The following is a 16,713-nucleotide window of genomic DNA, read 5'->3' as shown; positions in this document are numbered from 1 at the left end:
GCAGAGGGGCCATGCTCCAACCCATGGGGTCCATCAGTGGTGCTCAGCCACAGCCATGTGGTCCATAAGGTGGTGCATCGATGCAGACAGCTGTGGTTGCGAGAGTTTCGGGCGCACAATGGCGGACTCCCGCACGCTCCCCTCGGCGCCCAGTGGCGCACAGTCCTCATGTGGGAGACAAGGGGGGCGGGGGGGGAAAGACAGGTGAGCAAGGGGTAAGGTCACAAGGGTACACATCAATAAAGGCAATGCAAGGCGAGGTGCGTATGGAGACGGAGCGGAGAAAAGCTCGTCCCTACCGTACGCCCCCCCCACATGTGACCTACACTACCCTTGCCCTTACCCCATATGTACAAAATCTACACATTACAAATTCGTCACTAATGTCTCGTCTTCCCCATATTTCCCCAACACCAAATTCGTCTTCACTCCCACAAATCCAAAATTTGCCATCACCCAATTCATCATCAATCCTCATAAGGAGGAAGAGATGGAACAACAAAGCACAATGTCACACCCACGTCATGATGCGTCTCACATTCCAAACATTTGCACAATAAAATAATAAAAACAACCATGGCATGGTGTGGAGGTACGTCATCCCAGGTGAGTGGATGCAGATGGTGCGAGGAGATCTCCATCCTAACTACCTTCTAAATGACATTAACACACTTTACACTACCCGGGGTCTTTCCCTGCCAAACCATTGGCCAACTTACTCTATGGGTTCTAAAAACCAATTCCCATTGACCAAACTGTGGTGCTTATCAATTTGGGGTCTCACTCCCCCGATTCATCTCCCGGTGCCCTCGCACAATTTCCGGGCTGAGTCATGTAGCTCTCCCAGCAGGTCTACCCACCTGCACACCTCCACCACTGTAGTTGCCACCCGAGCTTACCTAGCTCCTCACCCTAACCTATCTAACTGGGGAAGGCCCCTCCTGGCTCTGTCACCCCTCGGTGCCCTCTGGTACTGGGCTACCCGGGTCCGTCCTCCGGATCCTCGGGCCCCATCCACAACAACTCTACTGGCCCCCAGAGCCCACCTGCGGCCTCACCTGGCTGACATCCTCACAGTGGTGGAGTGCCCAATCAACTACACATACTAACAGGCTACACGCCCAGCCATTTCCACAACACTAATGCACCCATCCAAACTCCATTCTTCCACACGCGCCACAGATGCCAATATCCAACCACAATTTACTTATACCCTCTACCTAACTCTTAAACTACCCTCCCCGGGTATTCGTGATGGGGTCCATCCTCCTTTCCCCCATCCACACCTTCGCACCATCCGCTCCACTCCACAGTTTCCACCATACTCACTCCACGACCATCCATTCCAGACTCCATGTATTCCACACAACCATTCTCCATTCACCTGCAGTTGCACACCTGTGCAATCTTACCTGGTGCCCCCTGCACCCTCCTTCCTCCCTGGACCATTTGGTCAGCACAACTCACATCACTATCACTCACTCACACATTGCTCCATACACCTGTTCAGTTGCACACCTGTGCAATCTCACCTGTTCCTCACTCACTGCTCCATACACTTCCACACTCAATACAACTCACAATCACAATCATTTACTCATACTGCTCAATACACTTTCGATATTCAAACACACGGCATCATCTCATCTAACTACTCCCCTCTGGAACTTGCGCTTCCCAGTCGCCCCTTTAAACTATTGCGCTCCCTCGTCATTATAATCCAACTACCCTCTCTATGTCCCCACTACCGGTTCAATGTTGCTACCTAAACCTTACCGTTACCTATGGTCAATTTCTAAGTCCCTACACACGATATCCTAACCCTCCCGGGCTAGTTTTCACTGCCGTAAACCCCATAAGACTAGTGCTCCTTTGCCCCCGTGTGAGGGATGGCAGAGTTGCCACTCCTCTACATCGGGCATCTCCCACTATCACCCCCCCCCCAGTCCTCTGACGCTACGAGCCCCCGTCGCAAGAGGTACTGGGTCCTGCCTCGGCATCTAGAGCCGAGGCGATCCACGAGGGCGCCTGCTCGCCGGCATAAGGTCTTATTCGGTCGGCATGGACGATCCGAGGGAGGGCCCGTGGCCCCATTTTGATCTTAACGACCACGTCACAGACGTGCGACAGGACGACTCCCGGCCCTTGCCAGGGGGAGGTGAGTTTTGGGGACCTGCCCTCCCGCCTCCGGGGATTAAAGAACCAAATCTTCATCCCCGGAGCGTATTGACTCCCCTGGCTCCGGTCGTCGTACCTGCGCTTCATCTTGGCCCCCGCCAGATGGAGCTGGCGGCGGGCGAAGGCATGGACCCGCTCCATGCCTTCCTCCAAGTGACGTGCGTAACCCTCCCTCGGCGGTGTATCCGTGGTGTCTGGCACGGGACCGCATAGCAAGTCGGGCGGAGCCCGCAACTCCCGCACATACATAAGCAATGCTGGACTGCATGCGGTGGCTCCGTGCTGGCTAGTTCGGTAGGCCATTAACAAGTACGGGAGATGTTCGTCCCAGTCATCCTGACGGGTGGTGGTGAACAGTGCCAGTTGTTGGATCAATGTTCGATTGAATCTTTCCACCATCCCGTCAGATTGTGGCAGCAAGGGCGTGGTCCGTGTTTTCCGAATTGACAGGAGTCTGCACACATCTTTTAGCAATTGACTTTCAAAATTTCGACCCTGATCAGTGTGCAGCTCCTGTGGAATCCGGTGCCGACATACAAATCCTTCCACGAAGGCCTGCGCTACAACCCCGGCTTCTTGGTTGGGGAGGGCATAGGCCTCTGGCCACTTGGTGAAATAGTCCATTACAACAAGGATGTACTTATTACCTTGGCGGGTGCGGGGCAGCGGTCCTAGAATATCCATAGCCACCCGCTCAAGGGGGGCCCCCACCTGGTGTAATTGAAGGGGGGCCCTCATCCTCCATGCTGGTCCCTTTTTGGCAGAACAGGCGTCGCATCTCCGACACCAGTCCTGTATGTCGCGCCCCATATTCACCCAATAGAACCTCCGGCGGACCCGAGATGTTGTCTTTGTCCTGCCCAAATGGCCGCCGGAGCGGGTACCATGCACCTGTTGTAATATGACGTTCTTAAATTTGTCAGGGACGACCACCAGCCAGAAAGTTCTATCAGAGGGAACCTCCACCCACTTGCGATACAAGATGTTGCCTTTCAATTCCAGGGTCTGCCACTGAGCCCAATACGCCTTTGTTTGCGCCCCGAGGGGGGTGACCTCTTCCCCCTTTGGTCTTTGCCCCAATTTGACCCATTTGAACACTGGCCCCAGAACGGGATCCTCCTGCTGGGCCGTGCTCCATGCCAAATTTCCAAATTCCTCGTCCGCGGTTAGTGGCAAAATTGGCCCTCTCACCCGGGTTGCCCGGACGACGAGAATCGGGGCAGAATCGCCCAATTGCTCCCTCTCCTCGTGTCTCACACAAAATTTGCAGTTTTCCCCCAGACAAGGACGCCGAGAGAGTGCGTCCGCATTACCATGGGCCTTCCCGGCCCTATGGGTCACATCGAAATCGTACTGCTGCAACTTTTCCAACCACCTTGCAATTTGGCCCTCCGGTTCCTTGAACCGAAGCAGCCATTGCAAGGAGGAATGGTCAGTTGGAACCGAAAATTTCCGCCCGTACAGGTACGGGTGGAAATGGTTCATGGCAGCCAGCATAGCCAATAACTCTTTGCGAGTAACACAATAATTTCGCTCGGGCCTACTTAAGGCCCGACTATAATAACCAATCACTCTCTCCACGCCCTCCTGTGTCTGAGACAAAACTGCGCCCAATCCTTCCTGGCTCGCATCCGTGTCCAGGGTAAATGTCCCGTCGCTAGTGGGGTAAGCTAGAAGGGGTGCGGATGTTAAACACCCCTTCAATTTTTGGAAGGCCTCGTGGCACTCCCTTGTCCAATTAAATCGCATCCCCTTCTCCGTAAGCCGGTGGAGGGGACGGGCCAACTCCGCAAATTTCGCCACAAAACGCCGGTAGTGGGAGCAGAGTCCCAAAAATCCCTGCACCTCCTTGATGGTACGTGGTGGGGGCCACTCCTCCACCACTTTAATTTTGTCTGGGACCGTTTTCCCCCCTCGCGGCCGATCACGTGACCTAGATAGGCCACCTCTCTTGCAAACAAAGTGCACTTACTCGGGTTCAGCTTCAACCCTGCCTGTCTGAGGCACCCGAACACCTGGTCCAAATTAGCTAAAGCCTAGGGGAAGGTCTTGGCATGTACTAGGACGTCATCCAGGTATACCAGGCATGATTGCCATGGCATGCCGCCTAGTACATGTTCCATCAATCGCTCAAAGGTGGCGGGGGCGTTACACAAACCAAACGGCATCACAGTGAACTGATACAGCCCCTTACCTGTGGAAAATGCCGTTTTCTCCTTCCCTGCCCGATCCATCTCCACCTGCCAATACCCACTCTTGAGGTCCAAAGTTGTGAACCAATTTGAGCCCGCAACGGCATCGAGGGTGTCATCAATTCTTGGCAGGGGATATGAGTCCTTGAGTGTCACGTTGTTTAGCTGGCGATAGTCCACGCAGAACCGCGTGGTCCCATCTTTCTTTTTGACCAGCACAACAGGTGACATCCAAGGACTTCCCGAGGGCTCGATCACGCCTGCGTCAAGCATTTTTTCAACCTGCTCATCAGCTTCCGCCCTCTTGCTCCAAGGGAGCCGTCGGGCGGCCTGACGAATAGGCCGGGCCTCACCGGTGTGGATCTGATGTTTCACCAGGCCCGTACGTCCAATATCCTCGGTGGACAAGGAGAAGAGGTCCAAATGGGACCCAACCAGTTTGTGTAAGGCCTCCCTCTGGGTACCTCCCAACTCTACGCTACTACGATTTACCATCTCGCAAATGGGATCGGGCCAATTCCTATAACTTATTGAAGGCTCCCCCTGGGGCCGGCTCGGCTGGACGTTCTCGCCCCTCACTGACGCGACTTCTCTAACTGGGGTGCAGCCAGCTACCTTCGTGCCCCTCACTATAGTGCGTGGTTCTGTACTAATGTTAATTACTCGGACGGCCACCACCGGCCCGTCCGTTTTTACGAGGGTGCGGCCCACGATTAATCCAGGTATGGATCGCGCTGCCACCGGTTCGACCAGGCCGCAGGACTCCTGCCATGTCGGGCGAGCTGACCATCGGGCCGGCACTATGGCCTCGGCCCCCGGAGGGATGTTCACGGCCTCAGGAGCCTCCAGCTCCACCCTCTCGGCCGTGCTCACCCCCTCCAATGGTAGCTCTTCCACTCCCCATCGCAGGATCACCCGGCTCAAGTCGATTTTACAACCGCTGGCAGTCAACAAATCCAACCCTATTAAGCATGGGTCGCACACCTCCGCCACCCAAACCTCGATCTCTCTCTTTACCGATCCCAACTTGAGGGTTACAAAACCACACCCTATGATCGGAGCCGTTGCCCCGGTAGCCAACTGCAAACTATGATTTTCCAGACGCTGGATTTTACCCAGCCGTCTGCACTCGAATTAAGGATCACGGGGCTGATGATCGTGGCGCTGGCTCCCGTGTCCACAACGGCGTCTACCCCCACGCCGGCAATTTTGCATCGAATTGTGAAGCTACCTGTTCCAATTTGGCCACAATGAATGACCTGTCGCGTCAATGAGGGCTCCTCTCCATCCCCTACTGCCGAATACTACCCTGCATGCCCGGCACGTCCTAGTTTCCCGGGCCCTGGCGGGGGGGTGTCTGAGGTCGCCTAGGCCGATCGATACTGGGCGGAGCCGAGGGCATCGGCTGGCGGGGAATTGTCCCAGCGCAGAGCTCGGCACTCCCACGCACGGTGACCCAGCCGAGCACAGTTATAGCACCTCACCTGGTAAGGTGCTTGCCTCCGGTATTCCAAATTTCCCCCCCTGTATGACCGAATTGGGGTACTCTGTCGGGGACTACCGGGTGCCACCACTGGAGCCGCCTGCCATGGTCCAGGTCCCGCCAGGTGCAGATCCACCAGCCTCCGAACCATGCTCTCCGGGTCAGGGCCCCCGTCGGAGGCGGGCCCCCGAGGGGGGGGCGACCCCCAGCACGGGCCCTACCTGACGCACCGCCACTGCGTGGCGCTCGCCTCCCCGGGCCAGGGGCCTCGCTGCTTCCCAACGGGCTGCAGCGTCGGCCGCCTGACTCATGGTCTGCCGGCGCCACATGGCGAGCTGTTGTCGGAGCTCCAGATCTGGAAGGGCCTGGATAAAGTGATCCAGCGCCAGGCTTTCCTGGGAACTCGCCGCCATGTCCGCGTGTACAATCCCCACTGCGCGGCGAATATCGTGAGCAAGTTCCCCGATGGTCTCCTGGGGTTTGCGTTTTCGCTGCGCAAGTTGAGCTTTAACAAGCTCGCTTTGCTGTTCAATACCAAAACGATTAATTAAGGCCGCGCGGTGAGCTGACAGGGTGAGAGCACCCGGTGGTAAAGCTGTCAGCACCTCCGCCGCCGCACCGCGCAGCGCCCCTACCAGGTGTACTCCACCTTCGTCCGGACTCCAACCATTGCCTCGGCACACGTACTCAAACTGCACCAGGTACGCCCTCAAATCACTCTTGCCGTCATACGGCGCGAGTGGGACCTTGTGAGCGCCCGAAGGCCGGACCCCGCGCGTCACTCCTGGCGGGATCAACGCGGGACCAAACCGTTCGGGCTCCCACAGTGCGCTATTCCCCGGGGGGGCTCCCGCGCATCCCCCGTCTCTCCAAACACTACCCCTCTTGGTGTCGATGCCTGGGTCGCCCTTCCGCAACCCACTACCCACTCCATACCCGCACACTCTTGCTCACCAATGCTCCTCTCACTCCCCATAGTCGGACCTCCTTGCACACCTCCTTTATCCATACCATCCGGACCAGTCATACACCTCGCCATTGGTCCCTCACGAACACCCGGGTCTACACCACCCCCTAAGTCGACTGAATCTCCCCTCACACCATATACATTTCCGCGTATATCGTCACTCACCTTGGTACCTCGTCGTCGCACCTCCTCTGCCACCTGCAATCTCTTTATCTGGTTAGCGAGCACATCATCATGATTTGAACACAGACCTTGCACATACTCCATCACTTCCTCCCTTATCTCCTTTTTAGTTTCCCTCCGTCTCTTCTTAATTTCACTCACCCCCTCTTCCACCTCCTCTAATTTTTCCTTTACCTCCGTCATTTCCCGGTGCGCCCCTTCAATTTCGTCCTCTAAGGCCACCTTGACAGTTTCTATGTGCGTCCTCACCTCCCGGTCCTTCGTCTCCATTGCTTCCGTCACCTCTTCCAACCTCTTCGTCAACCCCTCATGTACCATCTGACATTCCTTCTTTGTCGCTATTAATTCATTCTTGATGTCTTTTTGTGTCGCTTTTAACCCCCCGATTATTGCAGTGTTCTTTTCTACTTGATCCACTTGTTCTTTTTGTCCCACTGTCAGCTGTTCTACTCCCCTCGTCAGACCCTCTATGCCCACCTGTAACCTAGCCGTATTATTCCTCACCTCTTTCTCCATACGCTTCTCACCTCGCTTTACCTCCTCGCGTACCCCCGAGACCTCCTCGCTTACACCTCGTCTGATCTCCTCTCCCATTTCTCCCATCTCTTTGGTAGATGCCACCCTCATCTGTTCCAACTCATCCCTCTGGGCATCCAATTTGGCTTCTACCCCGATTTTCACTTCCTTTATCTGCTCTCCCATTTGTTTAATTTCCCGGGCCGATTGCTCCCCTATTTCCCGCAATATGTTTTCCATCTTGTTTTCTAACCCCCCTAACCCATTTTTCACCCCCTCTATCTGATTCTCCTGGGCAGCCATTCTATTTTCCACCCCCGTTAACCCATTCTTTACCTCTTTTATCCCGTTGTCTAACCCCTCAAATTTGTTTCCCATATTGTTTAACCCGTCTCGTAATTGCTCACTTGTACCCCTCGCTTCGTCCCTCATTCTGCTTTCCAACCCTACGATTTGGTTTCCCAATTGCTCACTATTCTTGGCCATAAGGGCCTCCATTTGCATCATAAAAAGGTTCAAATCCACCGGTGCTGCTACGGTCACGGGCGCCGCTAAATTTGGTGCCGCTGCAATCACGTGCGCGAGGGCGCCATTTCGTGCACCTGACACCTCCTCAACCACATTATCATTTCTCTCCTCCATTTCTTCCCTCTGGTCCTGGGTTACCCCTAACCCCTCTTCTAGTTCCCCCACCAGCATCCCGCCGCCTTGACTATCCATGGCACGATTTTCAAATTTGGAATTTTATAACAAAGTAAATTTCGGCCCACTCGAAATTTGAGCGCGCTATTCGTGCTTCAGGTCCGTATCTCGCTCCCGACACCAATTGTTACGGAACCCAACGTCGGCCTATGGTTCCCCTTTGAGGGGGGATTAGTCCCCTCGCTTGTTACTGACCGACGTGGTCCCTGAAGCTGCACCGCAGCCTCCGGAAAGGCCGGTGCACAGCCCCGTTCGTACCGCAGATAAGATGTTACTTGATTGCAGAGCGGTGTTCAGCAACCGCAGCACGAACTGTTACCAAGACTAACCCGATCCGGAACGTTGGCCAAATCGTGCCACAGGTATTCAATTGGGAAAAAACAAAGACGACGGATGTGAAGAAGAAGAAGACAAGAGGTAGGAAATACGAATAGGATTTATTACTATTTACAACCAAAAGAAACCAAGGAGAAGGAAGGATAATAAAATAAAGCAGAAAGAGGGACGGACCAGAAGGACACAGTGAAACTTAGCTTACCTATTACAGTCTTACTTAGAAACCCAAGGACAAGACAAAAGACAGACTATGATCACACTTACACGACTGGGGAATGGAGGCAGGAATGACTGGAAGGAGGAATGGGAAGGTTCAGCTGGGGCAGATGGTTCGGGCTTGATCCCGCACGGGACGTCGGGCTGGACCTCGACGGCCACCGATGCCACCGCAATCTGGCTCCCGCGGGGTAACGGGTCGAAGCTACCTGGTGGAGCCCACGCTGCTTGTGGAGCCAAAGCTGCTGGTGGAGCCAAAACTGCTGGTGGAGCCAAAACTGCTGGTGGAGCCAAAACTGCTGGAGCCAAAACGGCTGGTGGAGCCAGACTGCTGGTGGAGCCAAAACTGCTGGTGGAGCCAAACTGCTGGTGGAGCCAAAGCTGCTTCTCTGGCTCACCTCAGGACGCGTCTCCCTTCTTTCTCCGAGGGCTCGTCTCGACTCATCCGCCGTCTCTGGCGCAACTCTTAGAACTTCTTCAAAGGCTTCCGCGCGCGCTTTTATAACGCCTCCGGCGATCAAGCCGCCGGCCTCCAGGACACGCCCATCGGTGAGCTCGCCTCGGCCCTGATTGGTGGGCACGGGCTCTCTGGCTCCACCCTTGATGACGATGGGCGGGCACGCCCTTCTTCCCCGAGCTGACCACGCCGTAATGGCGGCAAATGCAGTTGGCAGTAGAGGCTTTGTGAATGGGAATGAAAGGGGATCTATCTATTTGAATTCGGTGCAATGGAGTGTCAATTAATGGAAGACACAGCCTTAACCTACATAGAATAAGGAAATAAACTACCAACAAGGAGGAAATCTATGATTGGCTAACGTGATTGTTTATGACCTAATTACGGGACGCACTTTGACCTTTATACACAACTGGAGGAAGGAGGGTGATATTTTACAATGTACTACACAATAAAAAAACACAATTCTCATATCCACAACAATATATTTGGTACATTACTGTGTATAAACTGTTGTTGTGGTCATACAAGCTTGACATTTGGCACATAATTAAAGACCCCTAAGTATAGGGTTATCATATATTTGTCCTGTGACAACAATGTTTTTAAAATGGCCGCCATTTATATGGTATATTATGGTATATGGTATATGGTATATGTTATATTAATTTGTATAAACTTGTTTGAATCATACAAGCATGGTATTTGGTACACAGTTAAATATGCTGACTATTAGAGTCATCACAGATGTGTCCAATAAAAATGGCGCCCAATTTTTCGTACGGCAGATAGGTGAAATATTTGGGAGAATTGTGCCTTTGATGATACAAGCACGAGAGTTGGCACACAGTTAGAGTATGATTTGTCCTGTGACAACAATGGCGGCCATTTTTCAAAAAAGGACAAATCTGCGATGGGTCTAGAGCCAAATATCTTTCTTCGGACATACTCTGACTGCCATGCTTGCCATGCTTGTATCATCAAAGGCACAATTTCTGCACCTATCTGCCATACTAGTGATCCCAATTACCAACCAACTCTTTGTTGGTGATTGCAGCTCCTCCCGACTCCTGTCTTCTCGACTCTACATCTATCATATATAATATCTATCTCAGGTAAACCTACTGTTAAAAGATAGCCCCGTGGAAGACTAACGGTTATTTCCTCATAGTTTCTGAGAATATTTTAAAATAAATTACCTGAATTTTAGGTGAAACTCCCCCTTTTCAGCCTCGTATAGGGGGCGGATTTGGATGGGGAGCACAACCCCATGAGACAATGTTCTGATGTATCGAACCAAATTTGGCCCATATCTGTCATGTAGTTTGTGAGGAAAATGTTTTCGTGAATGTGAGGGATTAGGGGAGGGAGCCCATGGCCCCCTTTCCAGGGATGATATGGCCATGTGGAGCACAACTTAATTTGAAGGCATGGCCACAATGCAGGATCCGGTTGTCTGTTTCTGAGAAGATGTTTGAATGAAATGCCAATATTCGGGGCAAAACTCCTTTTTACCCCCCTTTAAATGGACAGATCCAGATGGGGAGTACACCCCCATGAAACCTTACTGTCCTGATGCATTGCACCAAATTTGGTCCGTATTACTCAAATAGTTGTGAAGATGTTTTACTGAAAATGAGGGATTTGGAGAGGGGGGCCGTGGAATTTTTTTTTTTTTTTGTATACAGAGTCGAGGCTTGTGAAAGAGCTAACATTTATCAAACAAACAAATCAAACAAACAAGCAAACAAAGGATATAAAAAGGGGAGCGGTCGACAATATGGGGAATATCATATTGTTACATGTGTGGGGTAGGTAATGAAATACCTTAGTCGAGATAGAATTGTATAGATTAGCGTGCCCCGAATGTCGCGAAGAAGAAGAACGTTCCTGTAACTAAGTAGGGAATCCGTTAGGCCGACTGTCTGGGTAACATCGTATATGTGTCTCCATACGAGGGGTGGAGCTATGCTAATTAGGCAGGGCTTAAGAATAATCCCCAGTGTGTAATTGCCCCTGTGATTGTCCCTTCTGTTTTATGCAAACTAAAAACGGCCGCCTTTACAAACGACAAGAACGACAAAAAGCTCCATTTACCCACAACACTATAATGCTGCCAAAGACCCGAACATTTGCCATCGGCAAGTAAACCCCGCCCCCGAACATTCTCAATGGGTGTCAAGAATAGCTGTGAGGCCACGCCCAAATGAGGATTGGTTGGGTAACGATATGACGATGCGACAGCGCTGCACCATTGGTCAAAGAATGATGTCATCGGGACGCTAGAGAGGAAAAAGGGAAGGGACCGCCATTGTTCTCTCTCTCTGTCCTGGGCTTTGTGGCGAGCAGTCACATTTTTGGGCCTCTCTTGGTCCTGGTTACTGGTGCGAGCGGTCACGCTTGAATTCTCTCTCTCGCTTGTTCTGGCTGGGTTGGAGGAAGGCTGGGTTTGTGCTGTGTACACGTGCAGGTTTAAGACTGGGAGAATGATCGGAGCTTTGTGGAGCATGGAGCGGCTGGGGTGAGGATGGTGTTCCCGAGTGGTGGTGCTCCCGGACACGTTTATCCAGCGCAATTGACACCATCGTGTGCGCTTCCCGCGCAGTGACTCGGGGCCACTCCACAGTCATCCTCATCGATGCCAGGTTGAGTACCGGCGAACGCACCACACAAACACATTTTCTTTTATTTGCTCTTCCCTTGTCATGTCTCTGTGTCCGTGTGGAGGGTCCCTCAGTTAGAATTTAGTTTCACCACACATTCATTTTAATTGTTTGCATTATGTTCATGAAATCATTATAATTTTTGACTTTCAATTTCTTGTCTTGTTTCGTTTCTGTGTTCGTGGTTTTGGATAAACCCCCGTCTCATCCGTCCGTTCAGGTAAGGACCTAGTTATCCCCCCCCCCCACCCCCCCGCACGCGCCAAAGAGATAACATCACCATATTTTTGGGTATGCGCCTCGGAGTTGAGGCTCGTTTGGTCATCCGTCACCCTGAGGTCTTCACTACAGGGTCGACACACAACATGACAAATGAGGATTTGACTTCAACTTGCTTTTTTTATTATCACTATAGTGTCTTAACCCAATCTCTGCCATGTTTCCTGGAATGAGAAGTAGGAATTTTTTTTTTTGCTATTTCCAGTCACAACAGCTAAGGTTGAGCGTTTTTTCTTCATGGAATATAATCCATACAAACCAATATTGCATACCCCTATATCCCCAATGCATCCGGGTACCTATCTAAATACATTTAAACCTATCCACCTCCTCAGCTGCCACTACTTTTCCTGGGAGACCATTCCACGCATAAACCACTCTCCGACTGAAACACCCCTACCTTAAAATTCCTCTAACTTTCATCTTCTTTCCACCCTCAAGCTATGGCCTCTGGTCGGAAACTGTCCACTCTTCTGAACATCTCCACTTCACTGATCATGTCTGTGGTGAAATTGTCATCTAAGTTCCGACGCTGGTGTTATTCTACTCATTGCCACTACGCGGCTCCTATAGACTGCCGTTCAGCGCAGAAGGTAGTTCTGTGCCATGTAATTCTATGGCATCTCGGGGCTTCTGTAGAATGGTAAGGATTGTGCATTGTGCGCTGCATGCTCGCTTGAATAGATATCATCTGTATGTACCTGTCGTAATACTAATGCTATGATTGCTGGTTCTCCCATTAGATGCTGTCTGAGATCGATTACGATTAAACTCAGCTCTGAGACAATGTTGTATCTCTGATTATTACAACACACCCTTCATTATCTTAAACATCTCAATCAGATCCCCTCGGAATCGCTTCCTTTCCAATGTAAAAACGTCCTGTCTCCTTCAAACATTCCTCATAGCTTAGTCCAGGTGTTTAACAATCTAGTTGCTCGATGCTGAACTCGTTGTATGGCAGTGCTGTCCTTCCTGGGTTGTGGTGACAAAAACTGCACACATTATTCCAGATGGGCCTCACGAAACTCCTATGTAGTGTTAAAACGACATCTTTAGATTTATAATTTATCCCGCTACGGATACAACCTAAAACCCTGTTTGCTTTACCTGTAGCTGCCTGGCACTGCCCTGTCTGCTTACCCCATGTATTTATTACCACGCTCAGATCCTTCTCCTGTGTGACACGCTCCAAAATTGCCCCTTGCATCATGCAATCTCCACTTTCATTATTATTACCCATCCCCAGCACCTTACATTTGTTCAGGTTAAATTGCATCTGCCAATCTTTTTCCCAATCCGTGCAAGTATCAACAGATTGACACGTTGAGCTCGACTCGTGCTTTGGATAATACATTTGAAGGTTCCAAGATGGTCATTCCTTCGGTGCAGTTCCACCAGGGGGTGCTCGGGTAGCAGTGGGGAGATGCTGCAAGGATGCAGCCACAAAGGAGACTCGTTGCGAGCAGGTGCCAGGTGCCCAACTTTACGGTAATATTAGTAAGTTCAGCATGCAGATTCGTATCGACCGACGTGAAAGCGATCCTTGGACTCCTCCGGGCTTTAAGAATCCGCGAAAACAAAGTGTTAAACCTGAGGTTTAAACGTCCAAAAAGTTTCTACGTTGAGTCAGCGATGTTGTCTCATCCGTCCTGCTGATTCAAACCAGTCATTTGCAACCTTGCCTAATGCAGGTAAGTCCTGGACCCTGGTTAGTGGTTAATACAACACAAAACCGTGTCAGCCATACTAGGTGTCACTGTGGCACAAGAATATATAAATTAATTGGTTAAAGACAGGTTTGCTGTTATTCGTCCCCTACTGGTTTCACTGGTTTGCTCTCCGTCTGTCTGTCCGTCTGTTCGTACCACCTGTGGTTTTTCAGACGTTTTTCTCATACCCTCTTAACTTATTGAACTGAAACTTGGTACATGGCTTTACGATGATAAGTTGCAGAACAGGTTCGAGTTTCAGGACGTTTCGTCAATTTTTCACAGGGTTATGCCCTTTTTGGACTTAGAAAATATCACATAGGTAGGGGACACGTATTGCAAAGCAATTCTCTTGTTTATATCACAAAGGCTACGATACAGGACAATTATGTCGAGATCCTCCGTTAATATTCTACCCCCGTTAATTCACCCCAGATGCACTTTTTTTGAAATACCGACTTCTTTCCTGGAAGTGCGAGCAGTGACCATGTGTTTTATGCCTCTCCCTCCTCCCCCCCCCCCCCCACACTCTTCCCATGCCTCCTTCCCCCAAGCCCTCTCCCTCCCACAGATCTCCCGATGTCCCTGTTCTCTGCTGTTGTACTTGTGTGCTTCCCCCTCTCTCCCCATCTTGTCTCCCGCTCCCTTTATTTTTTTGTTTTGTGTGTCCGTTTGTTTCGTTTTTTTTTATTGTGTGATTAATGTTAGCTCTTACACGGGCCTCCATCTTGTATACAAAAAAAAAACAGGAAAAGAAAAAAATGTACATGGAAGGATGTGCGGCATGGTCGGCTGGGAAAGAAAAAGGAACCACATTTAGAGGCCATTTTAACGCGCAGAGCAGGGGTTGGCCTTTTTGGGGCACCGTGGTCCCCTTTTTGGAGCAATGTTTTATGGCCGGATGCCCTTCCTGCCGCCAACCCTGTTGGTCTCCTCTTATGACACACAGGGAATTACCAGTGAACTGGTACTCAATTTGCCGACCTCGGCAGGATGACAGGCTGAGTCAACCCCCGGCATTAATTCAGCGATCGACCGAGATTCAAACCCAGGATCGTAGGATCCCAAGCCGGCACCCTAACCGCTAAGCCTACACCCTAACCGCTAAGCCTACACCCTAACCGCTAAGCCTACACCCTAACCGCTAAGCCAGCACCCTAACGGCTAAGCCAGCACCCTAACGGCTAAGCCAGCACCCTAACCGCTAAGCCAGCACCCTAACCGCTAAGCCTACACCCTAACCGCTAAGCCTACACCCTAACCGCTAAGCCAGCACCCTAACCGCTAAGCCAGCACCCTAACTGCTAAGCCAGCACCCTAACCGCTAAGCCATCACCCTAACCGCTAAGCTTAAACCCTAACCGCTAAGCCAGCACCCTAACCGCTAAGCCAGCACCCTAACCGCTAAGCCAGCACGCTAACGGCTAAGCCTACACCCTAACCGCTAAGCCAGCACCGTAACAGCTAAGCCAGCACCATAGCCGCTATGCCAGCACCCTAACCGCTAAGCCTACACCCTAACCGCTAAGGCAGCACCCTAACCGCTAAGCCAGCACCCTAACCGCTAAGCCTAAACCATAACCGCTAAGCCAGCACCATAACCGCTAAGCCAGCACCCTAACCGCTAAGCCAGCACCCTAACCGCTAAGCCAGCACCCTAACCGCTAAGCCAGCACCCTAACCACTAAGCCTAAACCCTAACCGCTAAGCCTACACCCTAACCGCTAAGCCAGCACCCTAACCGCTAAGCCAACACCCTAACCGCTAAGCCAGCACCCTAACCGCTAAGCCAGCACCCTAACTGCTAAGCCAGTACCCTAACCGCTAAGCCAGCACCCTAATCGCTAAGCCAGCACCGTAACCGCTAAGCCAGCACCCTAACCGCTAAGCCAGCACCCTAATCGCTAAGCCAGCACCGTAACCGCTAAGCCAGCACCGTAACCGTTAAGCCAGCACCCTAACCGCTAAGCCAGCACCCTAACCGCTAAGCCAGCACCGTAGCCGCTAAGCCAGCACCCTAACCGCTAAGCCAGCACCCACACCGCTAAGCCAACACCATAACCGCTAAGCCATTACCCTAACGGCTAAGCCAGCACCCTAACCGCTAAGCCAGCACCCTAACGGCTAAGCCAGCACCCTAACCGCTAAGCCAGCACCCTAACGGCTAAGCCAGCACCGTAACGGCTAAGCCAGCACCTTAACGGCTAAGCCAGCACCATAACCGCTAAGCCAGCACCATAACCGCTAAGCCAGCACCATAACCGCTAAGCCAGCACCCTAACGGCTAAGCCAGCACCCTAACCGCTAAGCCAGCACCCTAACGGCTAAGCCAGCACCCTAACCGCTAAGCCAGCACCCTAACGGCTAAGCCAGCACCCTAACCGCTAAGCCAGCACCTTAACGGCTAAGCCAGCACCTTAACGGCTAAGCCAGCACCTTAACGGCTAAGCCAGCACCTTAACGGCTAAGCCAGCACCCTAACCGCTAAGCCAGCACCCTAACCGCTAAGCCAGCACCCTAACGGCTAAGCCAGCACCTAACCGCTAAGCCAGCACCCTAACGGCTAAGCCAGCACCATAACCGCTAAGCCAGCACCCTAACCGCTAAGCCAGCACCCTAACCGCTAAGCCAGCACCCTAACCGCTAAGCCAGCACCAGGCTGCTGGAAAGCGAGGTGGAAAGCAAATCGCTGATGGTACCATATACTGGCGACGGATGAAGGAGGAAATCAGGAAAGAGGGAAATATTCGGAAGGCAAAAGGGGGAATGGGAGGAGAGGGGGTCCTTTGTTCGTGGCATTAAATACTTGAAACTGCCAAAGAGATTCTC

General features: G+C 51.9%; 1 long non-coding RNA gene across 1 annotated transcript in view; it reads left to right on the top strand.

The window, feature by feature from the left end:
* Positions 1-11,786, top strand: part of LOC144891853 (uncharacterized) — a 119,259-nt gene extending 107,473 nt beyond the window's left edge. Inside the window, exon 3 of the long non-coding RNA XR_013623249.1 lies at positions 11,701-11,786. This is a non-coding gene — a long non-coding RNA (uncharacterized LOC144891853). The remainder of the gene's footprint in view (positions 1-11,700) is intronic.
* Positions 11,787-16,713: the final 4,927 nt, after the last annotated feature.

This window comes from Myxine glutinosa, chromosome 4 (assembly GCF_964187855.1).
Source record: "Myxine glutinosa chromosome 4, kmMyxGlut1.1, whole genome shotgun sequence".
Classification (NCBI taxonomy): Eukaryota; Metazoa; Chordata; class Myxini; order Myxiniformes; family Myxinidae; genus Myxine; species Myxine glutinosa.
The sequence above is the reverse complement of the archived record's forward strand: the minus strand, read 5'-3'. Positions and strand labels throughout refer to the sequence as shown.